This window comes from Gobio gobio (assembly GCF_949357685.1).
Source record: "Gobio gobio genome assembly, chromosome: 11".
Classification (NCBI taxonomy): domain Eukaryota; kingdom Metazoa; phylum Chordata; class Actinopteri; order Cypriniformes; family Gobionidae; genus Gobio; species Gobio gobio.
Genome location: NC_137104.1, coordinates 25,121,571 through 25,143,737, shown reverse-complemented (window position 1 = coordinate 25,143,737; position 22,167 = coordinate 25,121,571).

The following is a 22,167-nucleotide window of genomic DNA, read 5'->3' as shown; positions in this document are numbered from 1 at the left end:
TAGGCGGACTCTAGTTTTTGAGTTGCACAGTTTAAGAGGTCACAAAAACTTAAATAAGTTGTCCTCAGGTTAAAGAAAACTAGAATGTTTTGGATGGTTACTGTAGGCCTACATCTCAGTTTAGTGCTTTGCAAATGAAGGCATATAAGGCAGTATATATATTTAAGTAGCTAAACATTTAATATTTGACAACTGTTTATGATAGATGTATTCAAAGACCCACAGTAATAATACAGTGATGTAAACTGTTCATATTTTTTATAGAATTGTGCCATATTTTATTAAAATATGTAATAAGACACGTTTTGCACTTTTGACATATTAGTATATATATATATATATATATATATATATATATATATATATATATATATATATATATATATTGTGAAGAAGTGATCTTCACCGCTGCAAGCGGCAGTACTGACACACACACACACACACACACACCCTCAACCACCACACGCTCTCCCTTACCTGTTGATGTCGCTATTGGTATAGCGGGTGCACACGCGATCCCGATAGCACTTAGACATTTTTCCACATTCTATACTTCCCTTCTGTTATTCCCTCCAGACATATCACACACACTCACTATTTGTTTGTTGCATGTTTTATTGTTAAATTGCGTGTTATATGTGGGTGTAACCGGGGGCCCGTTTCAGAAAGGAGGTTAAGTGAAAACTCTGAGTAGGTTAACCCTGAAATAAGGGAAACTCTGGGTTTTCTGTTTCAGAATGGGAGGTATGTCAAACCCGAGAAAGCAGGGTAAGCCAAGCCCGTTTCTGAAAGAGAGGTAACTTATACTCAGAGTCAGTTACCAGGGTAACTTACTCTGTGAACCTAACCTGGTCAGGAGCAGGTTTTCTTTGGTAAACCCAGAGTTTATTTCGTTCTCCTCCCCCTTTTTAAAGCACCAGCAGTGTTTAAATACTTTATTCATTATTTCAAACGCCACAAATGCTTTTCTTACTGAGTATTTTGGTTGTATTTCAAGTATAAATATAAAAAAATTATACATTTAATCTAAATCTAAAGTAAGCAAAGTTTACTTAAAACAAATTAAATTATCTGCCACTTGACAAAAATACAAAGTAAGAAAAGCATTCTTTGTGGGAATATTCATTGCTCATATTTTCATCATGAGGACACTGTCAAAGTGACAAAAATGGCATGTCCTACAGGATCCTGACGTTCACTTGATAAACCTCTAGAAGTAACCTAATAATTAGAATTTCCTTTAGGATTTCCAGTGGTTGGGCGCATTTATGACACTCATATACCCATCATCACACTTTCTGAAAACGGATTACTGTATGGGATGGAAGGATGCTGCCAGATGGTAGTACAAGATATATGGCATAACCACCACCACAGCTGTTAAATACATTTATTTACATTTTTTATAGTCATCTTTATTTCCTACAAATACTTTATTCTTTTTCCTCTTGGATGTTAATATTCTTCCTCCATCTCCTCTTCATCTGTCAGTGGTGCTGGTGTTTGGCTGGCCTGAGTAGAAGTCAAATGTTTAATGTCATTACCCTGATTAATAAATGTAACAGGTGGGATCAGAGAACATTTCATTATGAGAAAAGAGCATAGACCCTTTTCACATTTCTGGGTTTCTGAAGCTGAAGTCGTCATAGTTGAGTTAACTCTTATAACGGTGAATGAGAGAATACATCAAATATATATTTTTGTGTCTCCATTTGCTCAAATAGCAAAATAAAAACTCCACAATAGTGATTTCACAACTTTCAAAAAGGGAAAAATTAAAGTTAGATTGATAACTGCAGTGAAAAGAGAGAAAGATGTTAATTTTAACTATCACTCCCATAGACGCTGTATTAGAAACACTCTCACAGCAGCGGTAACTTGATTTTTGTAATTTGATGCAAAAGTAATATAATACAAAGTATTAGTGTTATAAATGTACATACATAAAAAAAATACAAAAAACGTTGCAGGATTTACGATATTAATGACCATTAAAACGTCATCACAGTCTGTGAAAAAGGGTCTATGTGGGAAAAGCTGCTGCACATTGGACACTGAATGATATTTATTTAATGTGTCAAATGTTTGTAAAGTCATTAAACCTACACCCATGAACATTTTATGCTTAAAGCTTTTCCTGATTGAATTATGTTTTTTGTTTTTTGTTTTTTTTTAGCAGCTGCTGCCACATTCTTTGTTTGCCTTTTGGATACCATGAAAATTAAACTTCATTAAAATAATTAAGAATTAAACTTGTGTATTGACCTGGAAGTATGCAAACGTCTTTTTGTTGGGTGCTGTTGCCATGGTGAATCGTAATTTCGGAGCTCCATTGATCGTGGCTTTTCATAGTTGGAGTGCATGAGCTTAACTCAGAGTCAGTCTACTCAGAGTTGATTGAACTACCTCAATTCAGCTGTTCTGAAACCCAAAACTCAGAGTTTCCCATCTCAGAGTAAGTCAACTCAGAGTTCAGGTTTAAACTCAGAGTTGGTTGAACCTCCTTTCTGAAACAGGCCCCGGGTTGCTGGGAGCTGGGCCGGCAAACTCGAACTACTGTAGGGCGAGCGGTTATGACGTCATCATACTGCGCCGCACCGACAGTGGACCGGAACCCGGCGAAACCATGTCTTGTCTTTATGTGGGGGGATACTAAAGTTTTAACCTGGCAACGAAATGGAATTGTGAGTTAGTGTTGTCAGGTTTATTATGTTATTAGGTTTATTGGACAACATTGGGTTTTGTTTCATTTGGTTTTTGGAGGAAAATTAAGGTATTTAAAAGTAGAAGATATTACCTCCTGACACTTACCTGTGGATGGTAGTGCCCCAAAAGGGGCGGAGTTTGGCCTTTAAAAGCAGTGGCCAGACTCCAGTATGGGGCTTGTTTTCCAAGTCGAGCAAACGTGCTACTGCGGTGCCGTGAGCTAAAGAAACTCTCCGTATATAGTGGATACTTGTGAGTTTTTGTGTACATAAATGTATAGTTATCTATCTTTCATTTATTTTGTTGTTTTATTTTTGTTGATTTGGTACTTTGTTCTTGGGACTGTACACTTGTAAATATATTCACTGCTGGACTATTGGATTTTTGGTGCACTTGTTAATAAATACCACCATACTCTGAAGAGTACTTGCGGGTTGAGCCATCATCTTTTATTTTATTTTATATTATTTTTTCCCATTTTGAACCGTAATACGTCCACAGTAGTCTGGAGGAGACCCAGTTTGGGCCTGCCAACGCTCTACTGTTTCACATTTGGTGGCAGCGGTGGGATGGCTACCCGTAAGAAAGCACCGAAAGGGAAGAGGCCTGGTCTGCGCTCACAAGCAAAGCTGGAGGATGACATGGACGAGACATGGGACAGCATGACATCGGAGGGAGAGGAGGCAGCATCAGTAGAGCTTCCAGGAGTGTCGAGCAAACCCAGTGTTTCGCAGACCAGTAGGCCTTCCACATTGTCCAGCGGAGGCATGGCAAGCCTGATGAGGGACTTCCTCGATGCGCAGCAAGCGAGGGAGGAGAGATATCTGCAGGAGCTACGAGGGCTTCGGGAATCTATACAGCACTCTGGCAGATCGACTATAGCTACCCCGAGTGACCTCGGAAGCCTGCGGATGGAACTTCCGACTCCGGGCCCTTCTAGAGTATCCACAGCAGCAACCAGGTCACCGACACAGCCAAGGCCGCCGATACATCGAGCAGAGACACCGGTGCCGGTCCTACAGCCGGGGGACGACATCGAGAGCTATCTGCGACGATTCGAGCGACTGGCCCGAACATGGCAATGGCCAAGAGGGGAGTGGAGCTGTCGGTTGGTGCCATTACTAACAGGACAAGCGTTGGAGGCATATCTTGCCATGGATGAGGACCTTGCAGATGATTACGACCACCTGAAGGATGCCTTGCTGCAAAAATTCAATATCTCTGCTGAGACCTACCGCCAGCGGTTCCGGGCAGCAACAGTACCAGAAGGTGAATCACCCACAGAGACATACCACCGTCTGCGGAATCTCTACCAGCGATGGGTACGTCCTGATCTACATTCCAAGGAGGAGATCGGAGAGCTAGTCATCTTGGAGCAGCTGCTTCGAGTACTGCCTTACGACAGCCGTACCTGGGTGAAGGAGCATGAACCAGACTCAGGACTGGCAGCTGCAAAGTTAGCCCAGCAGTACACGAATGCTCATCGCTCCGGCCCGCGCACGCAACCGTTTAAAGGTAAAATACGCCATGCACATACTGATAAACTGCAAGAGGCTCCACATGAATTTAAGACTGTAACACCACAGAAACTGATTTGCTTCTCATGTCAGCAACCGGGGCATAAAGCTGCTGTGTGCCCGGCGCGTAAGGCAAAGCTGACAGGGTTTTGCTATGCTCCTAGGGAAGAGGACAATGAGATGGACTCTGTAGGGGTGGGACAATGCAACAATATGCTTTTGGACATTACAGTGAATGGACGTTTGATAAAAGCAATGCTGGACACTGGTAGCTCACTTTCACTAATTAAGTCATGTCTTGTTTCTAATGTTGACTATGCTAATACCACTGACATACAATGTGTGCATGGGGATGTAAAACGATATCCCAAAGCAGAAGTGTTAGTGGGGGTGCAAGAGCAAATGTATCTCTTGAATGTAGCGGTAGTCACTTCGTTACCGGCAGACATGATTTTGGGGAGAGATCTCCCAATTTTGAGTGAACTGGTCAATGAGAAGGGAAACCAGGGCATCAATGTTGTGAATGACAGGTCACCAGTTTGTTCATTTCCAGTAATGACAAGAGCCCAAGCCAAGGTTGGTCTGCAGCCTCTGCCAGACTTGGACAGTAGTCTGTTGCAGGGCGGGACCAAAGGCCCAAAAAAAACACGTCGACAGCGACGATTAATGAAATACCTGGGTACTCCAGTCCCAAAGCTCTCCACGGAGGGTCTTGAGGTTCATGGCTGGCAAGTCCCAGAAAACATTGCTGTGTTACAAAGGGAAGATGAAACATTAAAACCTTTGTTTGCCAAAGCTGAAGGTCAAGAAAATTCTAAAATGTCTGATGAACAATATGTTATTCATGATGGCGTATTGTATGTGCAATCTGCTGATGTTTTACGTGTGATAGTGCCCCTGTCTTGTCGACCTCTTGTTTTACATTTGGCACACACAATTCCATGGGCAGGACATCTAGCACAACAAAAGACATATACACGCATTAGTTCACGGTTTTACTGGCCTACCATGTACACTGACGTTCACACATACTGCACTACATGTTCCACATGTCAAAAGACCAGTGCTGTGCGTCAGCGGGGTAAGGCCCCATTACAACCCTTACCCATCATATCCACCCCTTTCCGTCGCATCGCCATGGATATTGTGGGACCACTAGAAAAAAGCAGTGCAGGACACAGATACATTTTAGTCATCTGCGACTATGCCACCCGCTACCCTGAAGCCTTCCCACTTCGCACCATCACAGCACCAAAGGTTGTTCATGCTCTCATCCAGCTGTTTTCCAGGGTAGGTATCCCAGACGAGATCCTCACAGACCAGGGAACGAACTTCACTTCCCACCTGATGAGACGATTACAACAGCAACTGGGCATCACAGCACTGAGGACCAGTCCATATCACCCGCAGACAGACGGACTTGTGGAGAGGTTCAATCAGACACTAAAGGGCATGCTGCGGAAGTTTGTCGCAGACACTGGCCGTGACTGGGACAAATGGCTCCCCTTCGTTCTCTTTGCATACAGGGAGGTACCGCAGGCTTCAACTGGGTTCTCACCCTTTGAACTCCTGTATGGCTGGCAAGTCCAAGGACCACTGGACATCTTAAAAAAAACCTGGACGAAGACAGCAGACACAGCGGAGAGAAGCATTGTGAGGTTCATCCTGGAGATGAGAGACCGGCTAGAGAGGTACAGAGAACAAGCAAGGGAGAATCTTCAAGAAGCACAAGTGGGGCAGAAACAACGGTACGACCAACATGCCAGACTGCGTCAGTTCCAACCGGGACAGAAAGTGCTGCTTTTGTTACCCACTTCAACGAACAAGTTACTCGCCAAGTGGCAAGGCCCATATACAATCGTGAGGAAAATGGGACCTGTAACTTATGAGATTCATCACCCTGACAAAAGAAGAGCTCACCAGACCTACCACGTGAACCTGTTAAAGGAGTGGAAGGAGGTCCAGGTTAACCCTACAGAGACAGAGACATCGCTGATGGTGAGAAATGTAGCAGAGGAGGAAGATGAGCCTGTGCCTGACATGAGACCCCAGAGAGACCTGGGAGCTGTTACTCTAGGCCATCTAGATGGGCCGAAGCAGACGGAATTACGAGATCTACTCGACAAGTTCCCATCACTGTTTCAGCCAAGGCCTGGGCGAACAGAGCTCGTGCAACATACCATCCATCTCACTGACTCTACACCGTCAAGACAGCGACCTTACAGAATCCCAGAAAGACTGTTGAACCCTTTGAAGGCAGAGATTGAAATGATGAAGGAGTTGGGCGTCATCGAGGCCTCCACAAGTGAATGGAGTAGCCCACTTGTCATCGTGCCAAAGAAGGATGGATCACTGCGTGTCTGTGTTGACTTCCGTAAGCTAAATGCCCAGTCAAAGTTCGATGCCTACCCTATGCCGAGGATCGATGACCTATTGGAGCGGATTGGACAGGCACACTACATCACGACATTGGACCTGTGTAAGGGGTACTGGCAGGTGCCACTTGACCCAAACTCCAAACCGCTCACTGCCTTCAGGACCCCCGTTGGACTATACCAATTTACTGTCCTACCCTTTGGTCCGCACGGGGCGCCTGCTACCTTCCAGCGGTTAATGGACCACATTCTCCAGGGCTGTGAAGGGTGGGCAGCTGCCTACTTGGATGACGTGGTCATCTACAGCCACAACTGGACAGATCACCTGGACCATCTGAGACAGACACTGGAGAAAATCCAAGCAGCCGGCCTGTCATTAAATGTTGCTAAATGCGAGTGGGCGAGGCAGGAGACCAACTACCTGGGGTACCAACTGGGCAATGGCGAACTGCGACCACAGGTTGGCAAGGTGGAAGCAATACGGCATAGTCCTAGGCCTAGGACGAAGAAGGAGGTGCGATCCTTCCTGGGTCTTGTGGGCTGGTACCGCCGATTCATACCCGACTTTGCTACTCTGGCAGTGCCACTGACAGACTTGCTGACAAAAGCAGGGAAGAACCCGGTGGAGTGGACCGAGGCCTGCGAAGGGGCGTTCAGCGCCTTGAAGGACAAAGTGTGCTCTGAACCAGTTTTACAAAGCCCCGACTTCAACCAGCGATTCCTGGTACAGGTGGATGCTTCTGACAAGGGGATCGGAGCAGTACTGGCGCAGGGGACTACCGGAGCTGAGAAACCTGTGGTGTTCTTGAGCAGGAAGCTGTTGCCCAGGGAGACCCGGTATTCAACTATCGAAAAGGAGTGTCTCGCAATAAAGTGGGCCCTGGAAGCACTACGGTACTACCTCCTGGGGCGGGAGTTTGATCTGGAGACCGACCATCGGGCACTTACCTGGATTCACACGATGAAAGACCACAATGCTCGTGTTACTCGATGGTACTTGGCTCTCCAGCCCTACACCTTCCAGATCCGGCATTGCCCCGGGAGGAAGAATCTTGTGGCCGACTACCTGTCCAGGTTCCCGGACAGTGCGCGGCTTGGAGAGGGGGGAGGTGATGTGAAGAAGTGATCTTCACCGCTGCAAGCGGCAGTACTGACACACACACACACACACACACACACACACACACACACACACACACACACACACACACACACACACACACACACACACCCTCAACCACCACACGCTCTCCCTTACCTGTTGATGTCGCTATTGGTATAGCGGGTGCACACGCGATCCCGATAGCACTTAGACATTTTTCCACATTCTATACTTCCCTTCTGTTATTCCCTCCAGACATATCACACACACTCACTATTTGTTTGTTGCATGTTTTATTGTTAAATTGCGTGTTATATGTGGGTGTAACCGGGTTGCTGGGAGCTGGGCCGGCAAACTCGAACTACTGTAGGGCGAGCGGTTATGACGTCATCATACTGCGCCGCACCGACAGTGGACCGGAACCCGGCGAAACCATGTCTTGTCTTTATGTGGGGGGATACTAAAGTTTTAACCTGGCAACGAAATGGAATTGTGAGTTAGTGTTGTCAGGTTTATTATGTTATTAGGTTTATTGGACAACATTGGGTTTTGTTTCATTTGGTTTTTGGAGGAAAATTAAGGTATTTAAAAGTAGAAGATATTACCTCCTGACACTTACCTGTGGATGGTAGTGCCCCAAAAGGGGCGGAGTTTGGCCTTTAAAAGCAGTGGCCAGACTCCAGTATGGGGCTTGTTTTCCAAGTCGAGCAAACGTGCTACTGCGGTGCCGTGAGCTAAAGAAACCCTCCGTATATAGTGGATACTTGTGAGTTTTTGTGTACATAAATGTATAGTTATCTATCTTTCATTTATTTTGTTGTTTTATTTTTGTTGATTTGGTACTTTGTTCTTGGGACTGTACACTTGTAAATATATTCACTGCTGGACTATTGGATTTTTGGTGCACTTGTTAATAAATACCACCATACTCTGAAGAGTACTTGCGGGTTGAGCCATCATCTTTTATTTTATTTTATATTATTTTTTCCCATTTTGAACCGTAATACGTCCACAGTAGTCTGGAGGAGACCCAGTTTGGGCCTGCCAACGCTCTACTGTTTCACATATATATATATATATATATATATATATATATATATATATATATATATATATATATATATATATATATATATATATATATATATACAGAGAGAGAGAGAGAGAGAGAGAGAGATTTTAATAAGTAACTAATTAATCGCACATTCAACATCTGCGTTTTTAATATTTTTATATTGTAATAATTTCACAGTTACTCTCCAAATTAATGTAGAAACAACTTAAAGACAGTATATCTTAAATATTTGTTGTACTGGCATATTTTTATGAAGGCTAGTATCACTGATTCTAAAAATGCTACTGTTTTTTTTGTTTTTTTTAACATTAATGATAGACATTCAACATTAGAGTATAAATAAAAGCTATATCAATTCCAAGTGAACTTAAAACAAACTCACACAAACTCATTATAATAATGGGGGTCATTTGGAAGTTCCCCTTCGAGGGAACCCGCACTGCGTCGTTGAGTGACAACACTCTGGGAACGCATCTGAAGTATGAATGAAATCAAGCCAATCTGATTGGTGGTGCGTCGTGACGTAGTAGATGACGGCATACCCGGAAGATACAAAAGGAAGCTGATGCAAACACACACTAGCTTTTTTGCTCTTCAGCGAAGCGCTCTATGTTGAATTGTCTGTCTATTTGGTGTTGTTTTGTCATATATATCAAAAGAAAAAGATGGCTAGTGGGCAACAGTTTAAGAGGTGTGTGCACCCGTGTCCGCGATTTCTTTCGGGCTCGGACACACACCTCTTGTGTGTGCAATATCTGGGCTTGCAGCACGCTAGGGCGGCTCTCGAGGGAGCCGCCTGTAGCGAATGTGATAAGCTGCCGCTCAGGGTATTGCGCTCATGGCTGGCTGTGTTCGATGAGACCGGCCAAGCCCGTGAGCCCCAGGGATCTGGGCGGCGCCGTAGATCATGGGGCTCGCAGCGGGACCTCGCGACAGGATATGGGACTGCTGAGGCACTTTCCCTATCCTCGTCCGAGGATTCCAATGTTCTCCACAATGAGTTGTGTAGGTCCTGGGATAAACCCTGTTCGGCCAGACTCTCCAGCCCTCCGGTACTTGACTTCGGTAATGTACTAGGGGCGGCCGAACAGGGTTATGGGACACTGCCAAGGGTGGAGGAAGCTCTCGCGAGCTACCTCTCTCCCGAGGCCGCTTCGTCCCTTAAGGCCCCGGTATTGCCCACCAAACCAGCGCGCGATACATCAGCGCTGGTGGGTAGGGCTTATATGGCGGCTGGGCGGGCTGGTAGCTGTCTGCACACCATGGCGGTGTTGCAGGCCTACCAGGCAAACCTCCTCAAGGAGCTCGACGAGGGCGAGGGCCCGTCTCCGGACGATGTCCTCGAGCTAAGGAAAGCCACCGATTTGTCTCTCCGCATCGCCAAGGAGACGGCCTGTTCCGTTGGCCGCTCCATGGCTGGTATGGTGTGTGTGGAGAGACATTTATGGTTGAATCTGTCGGGGATGAAGGAGAGAGAAAAACATTTTCTCCTAGATTCCCCGGTCTCGCCTTCTGGGCTTTTTGGCGGCGCGGTTAACACCGTCGTCGAGAGGTTCCAGGAGGTGAGAAAGCAGTCGGTGGCTTTCCAGCAATATCTCCCTCGTCGGTCCAGCTCCTCGGGGAAGGCTGTCTCAAAGGGACAGCCTCGGCCGTCTACTAGCTCCTCGCACCAGCAGGTGCAGAAAGAGAGCGTTGCTTCTCGCGCCCCTCCTGAGGGAGCCTGGCAAAAGAGGCGGCGCTCTCGTGGCAAGCCTTCCGAGCCTAAGGCCGTTCTGAGGACCGTCCTTCAGGCGAAGAAGGCTGCCACCAAGCGGTCCTAGCTGCGGCTGGACCGCTGAGAGCTGTCCCCCCCGGGGCGGAGCGACCGAGGTCGTTTTCCCCCGGAGCTCTCGGGAGATCAGTGCTGTGTTCCCGCCATCACAGACGCTTCGGGCCTCACTGATTTCCCGCACACGCGTGCTGTCTTCGTCGCCTCCGGCAGGACTTGCAACTGGACAGCAAACGTGTGCACCCACCGAAAATCGTTCTCGACTACTCCCTGCCGGTCAGCCGCTTCAGGGGGTCAGGAACGAGTCTCGGTTGACACCTGAGGCCAGCCTCGAGAGGCTGGTTCCCTTAGTAGATTATCTTGGTGCATGGACATGCCTTCCGAGTGTATCCGAGTGTATGGGTCCTGCAGTCTGTCGAGCTGGGTTACAGACTGCAGGTCGGTTCTCCTCCCCCGAAGTTCAACGGGGTGGTCCGGACTGTGGTCGGCCCAGAGCAGGTTCGGGTTATGGAACAAGAAGTACAAGCCCTGTTAGCCAAGGAAGCCATAAAACGGGTTCCTTTGGCGGACAGGGACTCCGGGTTCTACAGCCGGAACTTCATAGTTCCCAAGAAGGATGGTGGGTTGCGTCCGATAATAGATCTCAGGCTCCTGAATCGGTCTCTGAGGAGATTCAGGTTCAGGATGCTCACAATTCCAGCCATCGGGAGTCAGATCCAGTCCGAGGACTGGTTCGTCACAATAGATCTAAAGGAGGCATACTTCCATATTTCCATCCTTCCAACCCACAGGAAGTTCCTGAGGTTCGCTTTCGGGGGTGAAGCGTACCAATATCGGGTTCTTCCCTTCGGCCTGGCTCTCTCCCCTCGCACCTTCACCAAGTGTATGGATGCAGCACTGGCTCCGCTGAGACTCCAGGGCATCCGTATACTAAATTACATCGACGACTGGCTCATTCTGGCCAGGTCGCGTGAGGTGACGGTTCGGCATCGAGATGTCGTTCTGGCCCACATAAGGTGCTTGGGGCTGAGACTCAACACGAAGAAGAGCGTGTTGACGCCCTCCCAGCGGACTACGTTCCTGGGAGTCGTATGGGATTCCACGTTGATGCGGGCACGAATGTCTCCCGCGCGTGTGGAATCCATACTGGCGACGGTGTCCAGAGTGAAGCCAGGCCGCAGCCTCACTGTGAAGCAGTTTCAGAGACTGCTGGGGCTCATGGCAGCAGCGTCCAACGTGATACCTTTTGGCCTGCTGCACATGAGACCCCTACAGTGGTGGCTGAGGGCCAAGGGGTTTTCCCCGCGGGGAAATCCGTTTCGTATGATCAGGGTAACGCGCAAATGCCTTCGTTCCCTCGTCATATGGCGGAAACCTTGGTTCCTGTCCCAAGGACCAGTGCTGGGAGCATCATGTTGCCGGAGAGCCGTTTCAACAGATGCTTCCCTCACTGGCTGGGGCGCGGTCATGGAAGGCCGCTTTGCGAGAGGTCTGTGGGAGACCCGGCATTCTTCATGGCACATCAACTGCCTGGAGATGCTGGCGGTCTACAAAGCTCTGAGGAGCTTTTACCCGGACCTCCACGGCCACCATGTCCTGATACGCTCAGACAACACCTCGGTTGTCGCGTATTTCAATCACCAGGGGGGTTTGAGGTTGCGCCCTCTGTGCAGACTGGCGCATCAAATCCTCCTGTGGTCCCAGGGGAAGTTATCGTCTCTCAGGGCGATGTACATTCCCGGGGACCAAAATCAGGGAGCAGACATCCTGTCGAGGCAGGGGCTGAGGCCCGGGGAGTGGCGACTCCACCCAGAGGTGGTGGAGGCCATGTGCGAGAGATTCGGCCCAGTGGAAGTGGACCTGTTCGCGTCTCGAGAGATGTCCCACTGTCCACTGTGGTTCTCTCTCAGGCATCCAGCTCCGTTAGGGCTGGACGCCATGATGCAGACGTGGCCGAGTCTGTACGCATTTCCCCCGATCGCTCTGCTCCCGGGAGTTCTGGAGCGGGTCCGCTGGGAGGGCATCAGCCTGCTCTTAGTAGCACCCCGGTGGCCCACTCGAGTATGGTTCTCGGACATCATAGCTCTGCTAGACGGCTCTCCGTGGCAGGTCCCTCTGAAGAGGGATCTGCTCTCTCAGGCAGGGGGCACAATATTTCACCCCCGGCCAGAGTTATGGAGCCTCTGGGTCTGGCCCCTGAGGCGGGCCTGTCAGCAGAGGTGGTCGAGACCTTACTCAGCTCTAGGGCTCCTTCTACCAGGAGACTGTACAGCCTCAAGTGGAACGTAGAGAGGTGTAGAGAGCGTGGTGTAGAGAGCGTGAGGTGGATCCAGTTAACTGCCCAGTGGCTTCAGTGCTGGAGTTCCTCCAAGATCGCTTCTCCTCTGGTCTTACCCCGTCCACCCTGAAGGTGTACGTGGCTGTCCTTGGGGCTTTCCACGCACCTCTAGGTGATGGACCCTTGGGGAAGCACCACCTGGTTGTACAGTTCCTCCGTGGGGCTCGGAGGATGAGGCCGGTAGCTCGCTCCAGAGTCCCAACCTGGGACCTGGCGGTGGTTCTGGAAGGGCTGGCTGAGGCCCCCTTCGAGCCACTGGAGCTGGCTGAGCCTAAGAACCTGACCCTGAAGGTGGCCTTTCTCCTCGCCATTACCTCTCTGAGGAGAGTGGGATATCTCCAGGCCTTGGCGGTCATGCCAACCTGCCTGGAGTTTGCCCCCGGCAGAGTGAGGGCCATCCTTCACCCTAGACCAGGTTACATTCCCAAGGTTCCATCTCAGGGAGCCCGGTCTCTGGTTCTTCAGGCTATTCATCCCCCTCCCCACCTGACGGCGGAAGAGGGGAGACTTCATCTGCTCTGCCCGGTCAGAGCTCTGAGTATTTATTTAGAGAAGTCTTCCCATTGGAGAAGGTCAGACCAATTGTTGGTGTGCTTTGGCTCACCCAAGAAGGGGCTGCCTGCGTCAACGCAGACGATCAGTAATTGGATTGTTCAGGCTATAGCCACGGCTCATAGGGTGCGCAATTTGCCTTCACCCATGGCCGTGAGGGCCCATTCCACTAGGAGCATGGCTTCCTCAGTGGCCCTCCTTTCTGGCGTCTCGCTTCAAGAGGTATGCGAGGCGGCCGGGTGGGCCACCCCGCACACCTTCATAAGCTTTTACAGTCTGCACCTTCCGGTGACGCCTGGTGCTCGAGTTCTTGCGTATTAAGTGTGCCTGGGTCTCCAGCTTCACACTGGGACGTGGGGTGATTTCGGTGTGGCCTAGTGGGTATTAACGTTCCCTGAGTGTTGTCACTCGACGACGCAGTGCGAGTTCCCTCGAAGGGGAACGTCTTGGGTTATGACTATAACCCTTGTTCCCCGAGAAGGGAACGAGACACTGCGTCTCGTCGCCACACCTATCACGGCTAGAGCGCTTGCTTCATCGTAAAAGAGCTAGTGTGTGTTTGCATCAGCTTCCTTTTGTATCTTCCGGGTATGCCGTCATCTACTACGTCACGACGCACCACCAATCAGATTGGCTTGATTTCATTCATACTTCAGATGCGTAACGCTGTGGGCGTTCCCAGAGTGTTGTCACTCGACGACGCAGTGTCTCGTTCCCTTCTCGGGGAACAAGGGTTATAGTCATAACCCGAGACGATTTCAAACTTGTGTGGAAAAAGGTTACACAAACGAGGCTTTGAGGGTTGGTTTAATAATATAGCCTACACATCATTGATAACCCCTTGTTATAAATAAAAAAGGGGAAATTATTAGTAATTCTCTCTAATTGGTCTGATTAGCTAAGCCCGCTAAAAACACAAAACAAGCAGGGCCGTAACCACCACACACATTGAGGGGGACAAGTACCGCCCCAACATGTAATGTAACTTTTTTTAAACAAATGTAATATCACAAGCTTTATTAATGTTTTTACTGTAAAGTTGTGCAGTTTAAGGGGGATTTATGGTATTTTTGTATTATTTATTTACCTCAATTTGTAATGATTTAAATAAATACATTTATATAAAATGGCAACATTTGATGTAAAATCCACTTTAAATAGATAAATCCCAAAAATATCTACATTTCTCATTTTCATGCATGATGATAACGTGAACATGTGCTTAAGTTTAGTGGAGAATTGCTGCCATCTATAGGAAAACACTTTTAAAACGAAAATAATACAATTTTTTTTTTCCTACAGTCACTATATGACTTTTTTCTATTTATGTTTAGACATTTCTAAAATCATTATTATAACTATAAAAACGACTCTTATCATTTGTGGGGTGCGTGGTGAGATATAAGTAGCTAAACATTTAATATTTGACAACTTTTTCATCGACCCACAGTAATAATACAGTGATGTAGGCTAAACTGTTAAGATTTTTTATCATGAAGCTTCGAAGCGTTATGAATCAGCGAGTCGAATCATGATTCGAATCGCGTGTCAAACCATCAAACTGCTGAAATCACGTGACTTTGGCGATCCAAACTGCTGAATCGACTCACTGATTCATAACGCTTCGAAGCTTCGTGATGCATTGTTTTGAAATCGGTCATCACTATTTTAGTCGTTATTTAGGGTTTTTTTCGCACAAAAACTATTCTCGTCGCTTCATAAAGTTATTGTAGAACCACTAAGTGAGATGGACTTAATGATGTAACAACGTCTTTAGTACCTTTTATGGGTCTTGAGAGTGTAAAGTGCATTGTGTCAATGGAGGCCTTTCTGAGCCATTGGATTTCAACTAAAATATCTTCATTTGTGTTCCGAAGATGAACGGAGGTCTTGCGGGTGTCGAACGACATGAGGGTAAGTAATTAATGACTGAATTTTCATTTTTGAGTGAACTAACCCTTTAACTTAATGTGAACGTTCTCAATAAGCCATGAACTCAATGGTTCTTGCACTGTCTTGTCAAAGGCAGATAGCTTGGAAATATTTCCATTACTTTGGATTTGTAACATTACAGATAAGAATTTAACAGTAAAATGTAAGTTATGTCATTATATCATTCCTCAATTTGACATCAGAGATGTTTCTAATAGTGTTTTCAATTGTTTTTCTTAATTTCAGAAAAACCTACAGAATGTAGGAAGAGGAAAGGGATTCGTCCTTTCCTCATGAGGCTCTGGAAGGCTATGAAGAGTCCTTTCCGCTGCTGTTGCCTCAGTGCTGTGGATGTTGTGGAGCCTTTTGTCCCTCCACCAGATCTGGAGCCAGAACCTGCGCCAGATGACTCCGGCGTCGAGCCAAATAATGGTAAATTGCCAGTCATTATTTCTCCAACATTATTCTAAACAGTATTGTCGTCTTGTTTTCCTTTACAATATCTTAAGGCTTGTTTTCAGAGAATATTAAGCACTGATATTTTTTTTAAAATAAAAAAGTGATCTAGCATGCTCATATTTGTCTGTTTGTTTTTCAGAGTCCTTTGAGTCTTTCTATAATGTGGGAGAGATGATTGGATCCGGAACGTTTGGCAGTGTGTACGAGGGAACACGCAAATTTGATGGCAAAAAACATTTTGCTTATGCATAAAAACATATGTAAAACAATTCACAGATGGTTTAATACTTTGTTAAAGGTCAGGTGCTTGAATACTGTTACTGTTATTGAAACCGTTTTTTTTTTTTAATAGGACATAACACGCGCTGTCCTTGGTGGAGGGCTTGAGCTCGAGACTTGACTCGAAGCCTGAAGTCCAACCCCATCCTGACAGGGAACTCAAGAAGCCACACCAGAGATCTCAGAGCCGGTCCACGTCAGAGAGAGGATAGAGGGCACAAACCATCAAACTGACAGGTTTATTGCCCTTTAAGCCACGCCCCTTTTGACCGTGGGAATTTTCCCACGTTAGCTCCTCCCCTTATGGGTGGTGTATGTACACCATGGGAAAATTGGACATGTGTAACGCCCCTTATGTTTTGAACATCTGAAGCGTGGGAATTTTCCCACGTTAGCTCCTCCCCCTTATGGATGATGTATGTACACCATGGGAAAATTGGACATGTGTAACGCCCCTTATGGTTTGAACATCTGAAGCGTGGGAAAATTTCCCCAACGCACAGAAGTTCTAAGTGATGTTAACTTTTTTAAAGAAATGTATAATAAAGACAGAGTCAGAGATGATATCAGTGTTTTTTATTTTATTAAAGAAGACGTAATTTTATTACATATGAAATCTTTTATCACTTTTAAAACGTTAAAGCATGTTTAAATTGCATTTTTTCTCTAAAAGTTGTCCAAAAAAAGAGCTAGTGTTATTTTAAGATGTCAAGACATTTTAAAGATGTAAAGAAATCAATAATTTACACAAAACCAAATGTGTGCATTCAGATTTGGAAAAAAAACTATTGCATTTACATAAAACACAAAATAAGTTTCAAACTGTTACATCAAACAACAAACTACAAACAACTTGTTAAAAAGACTAAGGTTTTTTTACATACCGTTTGTTTTAAATATACACAAAAGTGTGTCCTTCACCTCTCATGGACCAAAGTAAAAACCTGCGTCCAGTCCTGCCGGAGTTGTGAATCGAATGACGTTGTGGGAAGCCTGCAGAGAGACAGAGGCAGACTCCTCCCCTACCCCGCCCACACCACGTGACCACCGTGGGAAAAACTAAATTACCTTTGGTTCTCCGTGGACAAAAACGCGTCCACTCACTTCAAAGTTTAACTGAGAAATGATCTGTCAAACAGGATACAGCGGCTCAAACAGACCACACCCACTAACACTCCCCTCTCAAACCTGAGAGGTTAATTCAAATTTTAGGGGATGCGTAAAAATGACGGTGATGATGACATCACTCAGGGGAATTCCCCCTCCCTGAAGCAGGTGTACATAAAATAAAAAAAAGCAGGTGATCAAATAGTAGTTGTGGTTATTGGAAACCAGATAATCTACAATGGCTATGGCATCACCCTTAAAAACTCCCGAAAGAGGGATTACAGAGGCTATGAAGGATTTGACTTTAGCTCCACGAAAAAAGGGAGGATCATCACGCGGACCGTGTTTAACACGATTTCTTCACGAGGTGAAGGATCGCGTGGAATATACCTTTCACTTATCTGGAGGACGCGCGTGTACGTATGCTTATGAGAAACACCACAGAGATATCAGACTGGCTAACGTGGATGATGATGAGAGATTCACTACAAATTCAAAATCGGATCCTGATCTGATATTTGGCGAAACGGATTGGATTTTATTTTACTCGAAGGTCTGGCCAGACTTGAAGGACGGAGGGGACGTCCCACTGTTCATCGCGGAGTGGGCTGGAACTGAAACATGTACCGGGACTAGATACCGAATTCTGGCGGACCAGATTAATAAATATCCCGAGGATTACATTTATATTCTTTCCAGTGATTTTGGAAAACACGCACCTGAAGCCCGCTGGCCAATTTCGGAGGATGAACACCTGAAATTTTATGATTTAAAATTTATGTTTCAGTGGAAAGATTTATCTGTGATGGAGGAAATTTTTTCAAAAATCAATCAACTCTTCAAATGGACCGATGCGTACGACCGCTATAACAGCATAAAAACAAAATTGTTCCACCCTGAGTGGGCCACACCTAGTAGGAGGGGTGTCTACTTAACTCCACCTACTCAATACAAGCATTCAAAAGGCCTCTCCCCAAAGACTCTCCCTCATTCAAACCCCAGCGATGTCTCAACAAAGTGATGCCGCCTCCTCTTCTTCATCTCAACTGTTTGGGAAAATTCTGGTGGATTTACAAAAAAATGGATTATTGCCTGGAGTAAATGGATTACCGGAGAAAACCATTGAATGGATAAATAAATTCTGCACTGAACTTGGATATCATAATTTGACTTTCCTTACAAAACATGGATTTGTAACACCTGTGGTGGATTACGACGCACCAGACACAACCTGCGACGTTATGGACGGCTGTCTCGGGGAGACAGGTCACCGGATTATCAAGGCTATTTTGGCTGTCATTCTGGAAAATTTGATCGACAAACGGATGAAGAAAGACTGTGACGGATGCACTGTGGACCACCCTTCACAAACGAGACATAGTTGCTTGTTTGAACCCTCTGCTTATTATTTCTTCGGATGTTTTGAAGAAATAAGACTGAAAATCCTCACGCCTGACCTGAAAAACATTTTGGCTGGAGCTTTACGTAATTATGGAGCCAGGCCCGATCTACAAAGGATCCTAGGTGCTGTTGAGGTAATTTTATTCGACCTAAGAGATGAGATGTACATCGTGGAGCAATTATCTTCCATCCGTGAGAAATTGATTGATGAATCATGCGAGGAGATCATTTACACAGCTGTGGATAACTGGAAACGTGCCGTTGCGGAAAACCCTGAAAAAGCCTGAATCAGCTGAACACCACTGAAGACCACTAAAATCTACTAAAAACCTGAATCCACTGAAAACAACTGAAAATGGGGAACTTGTGTTGTACCGCTCGGATTACAAAATATTTCTTTAAATCACGTGTTAAATATGGAATATCTAACCTACTCCATAGGATTATCCGGAATAATTGGATTACAAATACCAACACAAGCCCTGATGAAAAACGACTAATGGAATTAATGGACGACGTGCGGGGATTATCGAATGGCTGGAATGACATGGTAAACATCTCTGTAAACTGTGACAACACAACCTATGCCATTATCAAAAACGTTCTCAATCAAATGTCTGAAAACCAGAACACTCTTAGAATAGGAGATATACTTTGTATTTGTACTAGGGGTGTAACGATTCATCTACTACATCGATGTATCGATTTATTTTCTTATGATCTAACTACATCGATCTGTGCTCGGCAAGTTGGCCTTCCGGACGACATATATCGATCTAACATCGTTTTAAAAGGTAATCAATCGATTGTATCGATCATGGGAAATAACACATTGGATTTAAGCACGTCAGACTTTATATGGATATTTTTTCTTAGCACTTTTAATGATAAAGCCGTTAAACGTTACTCGATTAAGTCTGCCTATCTGTGACATCATCGCAACGCACGCACCAGCAGCAGCGCTAAGAAAACAAAACATAGCATGGCGGATGACAGAGAAGCCAACGTGTGAGAAATTATCAAGCCACCAGGAGAAAGAGCTAAGTTAGTAACGTGTTACCTGTACTTTCAACCCTTGCTAATGTTACCTGTGCATTCCTGACACCAGTGTGCCAGCAGAGCGAGTTTTTAGTACTGCTGGCGACATAGTGAACGCACAGAGAAGTGTTCTGCGGTCAGATCATGTTGATATTTTTGAAAAAGAAATCTGTAGAGTCATTGAAGAGTAGTTGGTTACATTTTATCTTTGTTAAATATTGTTTGTTTATTAAACTGAGAGTAGTAGCAGGTTCAGCCAGTTTATTCAACCGGAAGAAATGTTGGTTGCACTTTATTTTTGATATTAATATTGTATTTGTATTATTTTAATGTTGTAAAACAACAGCAAAAGTAGCAGGTAAACCTACTATTAATTAAACCTGAAGAGTAGTTAGTTGCACTTTATTTTTTATATTAATATTGTAATATTTTTATGTTGGAAAACAAAAGCAGAAGTAGCAGGTTAACCTACTGTTGAAATGTTGGTTGCACTTACTGTGCTTTTATTGAAAATGTATTGAATATTGAAAATGAGAGCAGAAAAGGTTATCTTCCTGTTAATTCATCCTAAACTGTTGGTTGCACTTTATTCAAATAAAATTTGAATGCATTTGCCATTAATTGTTGTTTACTTGTTTGTTTATATCCATAATTAATTGATACCTGATTCCCTTACAAGAAACAACAGGAATCTAGGAAACTTCACCTGCATTGAGCAGTATCCAGATATTTATTTCAGTCACACAATTTTTGGCTAAAAAGTTACTGAATCGATTTCAAGTCACTGAATCGTTTCGGATCGTATCGTTCTAAATTAACCAATATCGTCCTTGAATCGTATCGACAACCTCAAATCGTGATACGAATCGAATCGTTGTTAAAACGAATCGTTACACCCCTAATTTGTACGTATGTAACTGATGTTTGTAGTTTTTTAACTAATGAAGATCCGGATGTATGTAATATTATTGATTTTTTAGTCGAATACATTCTGGAGAAGAATTTTGAAATGTCTGTGAAATTTTATTTTTTGTTTTACGGGATATAATTAATATTACACATGTTTGTGAAAATAAAAATCTTTGTTGTTTGGAAAATTAAAAAAAAAATTTGTGACTTTATATTGTGAAAATTAAAAAAATGTTGTGACTTTATTCTGTGAAAATTAAAAAAATGTTGTGACTTTATTCTGTGAAAATTAAAAAATGTTGTGACTTTATTCTGTGAAAATTAAAAAAAAATGTTGTGACTTTATTCTGTGAAAATTAAAAAATGTTGTGACTTTATTCTGTGAAAATTAAAAAAAAATGTTGTGACTTTATATTGTGAAAATAAAAAAATCTTTTAATACTGAACAAATTTGTAACTTGACTCATTATTGACTGAGACTCGCACCGTTAACATGGCAGAACTAATGAAGAAAATATACTACGATCCTGCCAATTCTGGAGCTTTGGGAGGTAAAAACAGATTAAAACAAGCTGTATTAGAACAACACGGTGTAAGGTTATCTGATAATGAAGTGTCCAGGTGGCTTTGTAGTCAAGATACATACACTCTCCATCGAACTGCACCAATAAAATATAAGCGCAACCGTGTGATGGTTTATGGGAAAGACCAACAATTTCAGGCCGATCTAGTCGATATGTCTGCGTACGCTAAAGAGAATGATAATATTAAATATATTTTAACTATCATTGATATTTTCTCAAAATATGCCTGGACAAGGCTGTTACGAAATAAATCTGCTTCTGAAGTGACAAAAGCATTTTTGTCTGTTTTGAAAGAGGGACGGATACCTATCAAGCTACAGACCGATAAGGGGACAGAGTTTTTCAATAAACCTTTTCAACAGATGATGAAAAAATATAATATAACACATTTTGCAACCGCTTCTGAATTAAAAGCGAGTGTGGTCGAAAGGTTTAATAGAACTTTAAAGGGACGAATGTGGAGATATCTTACATCGATAAATTCCAAACGTTACTGTGATATTTTGCAAGATTTGACAGAGGGGTATAATTCCAGTTATCACAAGTCCATAAAAATGCGACCCTTGGACGTGAATAAAGAAAACGAACCCGTTGTGTTCAACAATTTATACGGGAAAATACGTAAAGAGACGCCGGCCTTTAAATTCTCAGTCGGTGACGTGGTGAGAATATCTAAAGTGCGGAATATATTTACCAAAGGATATGAGCAGAACTATACCGAGGAATACTTTACTATAGCTTCTTGTATACCCAGGGAAGTAGCAATGTATAAATTACAGGACTATGATGGGGAGATAATACAGGGGTTTTTTTACGAAAAAGAACTCCAAAAAATTATTGTGAGTGATGATAAATCGTTTAAGGTCGAGAAAATTCTCGATAAAAAACGCCGTGGAAAAGTCTCATACGTTTTGGTGAAATGGTTTGGGTGGCCGTCAAAATTCAACAGTTGGATTCGTGAAAAACACGTGATTGATCTACAAGCTCCCTTAAAGGGGTAGCGTGAGAGACAGACGCTGTCATTT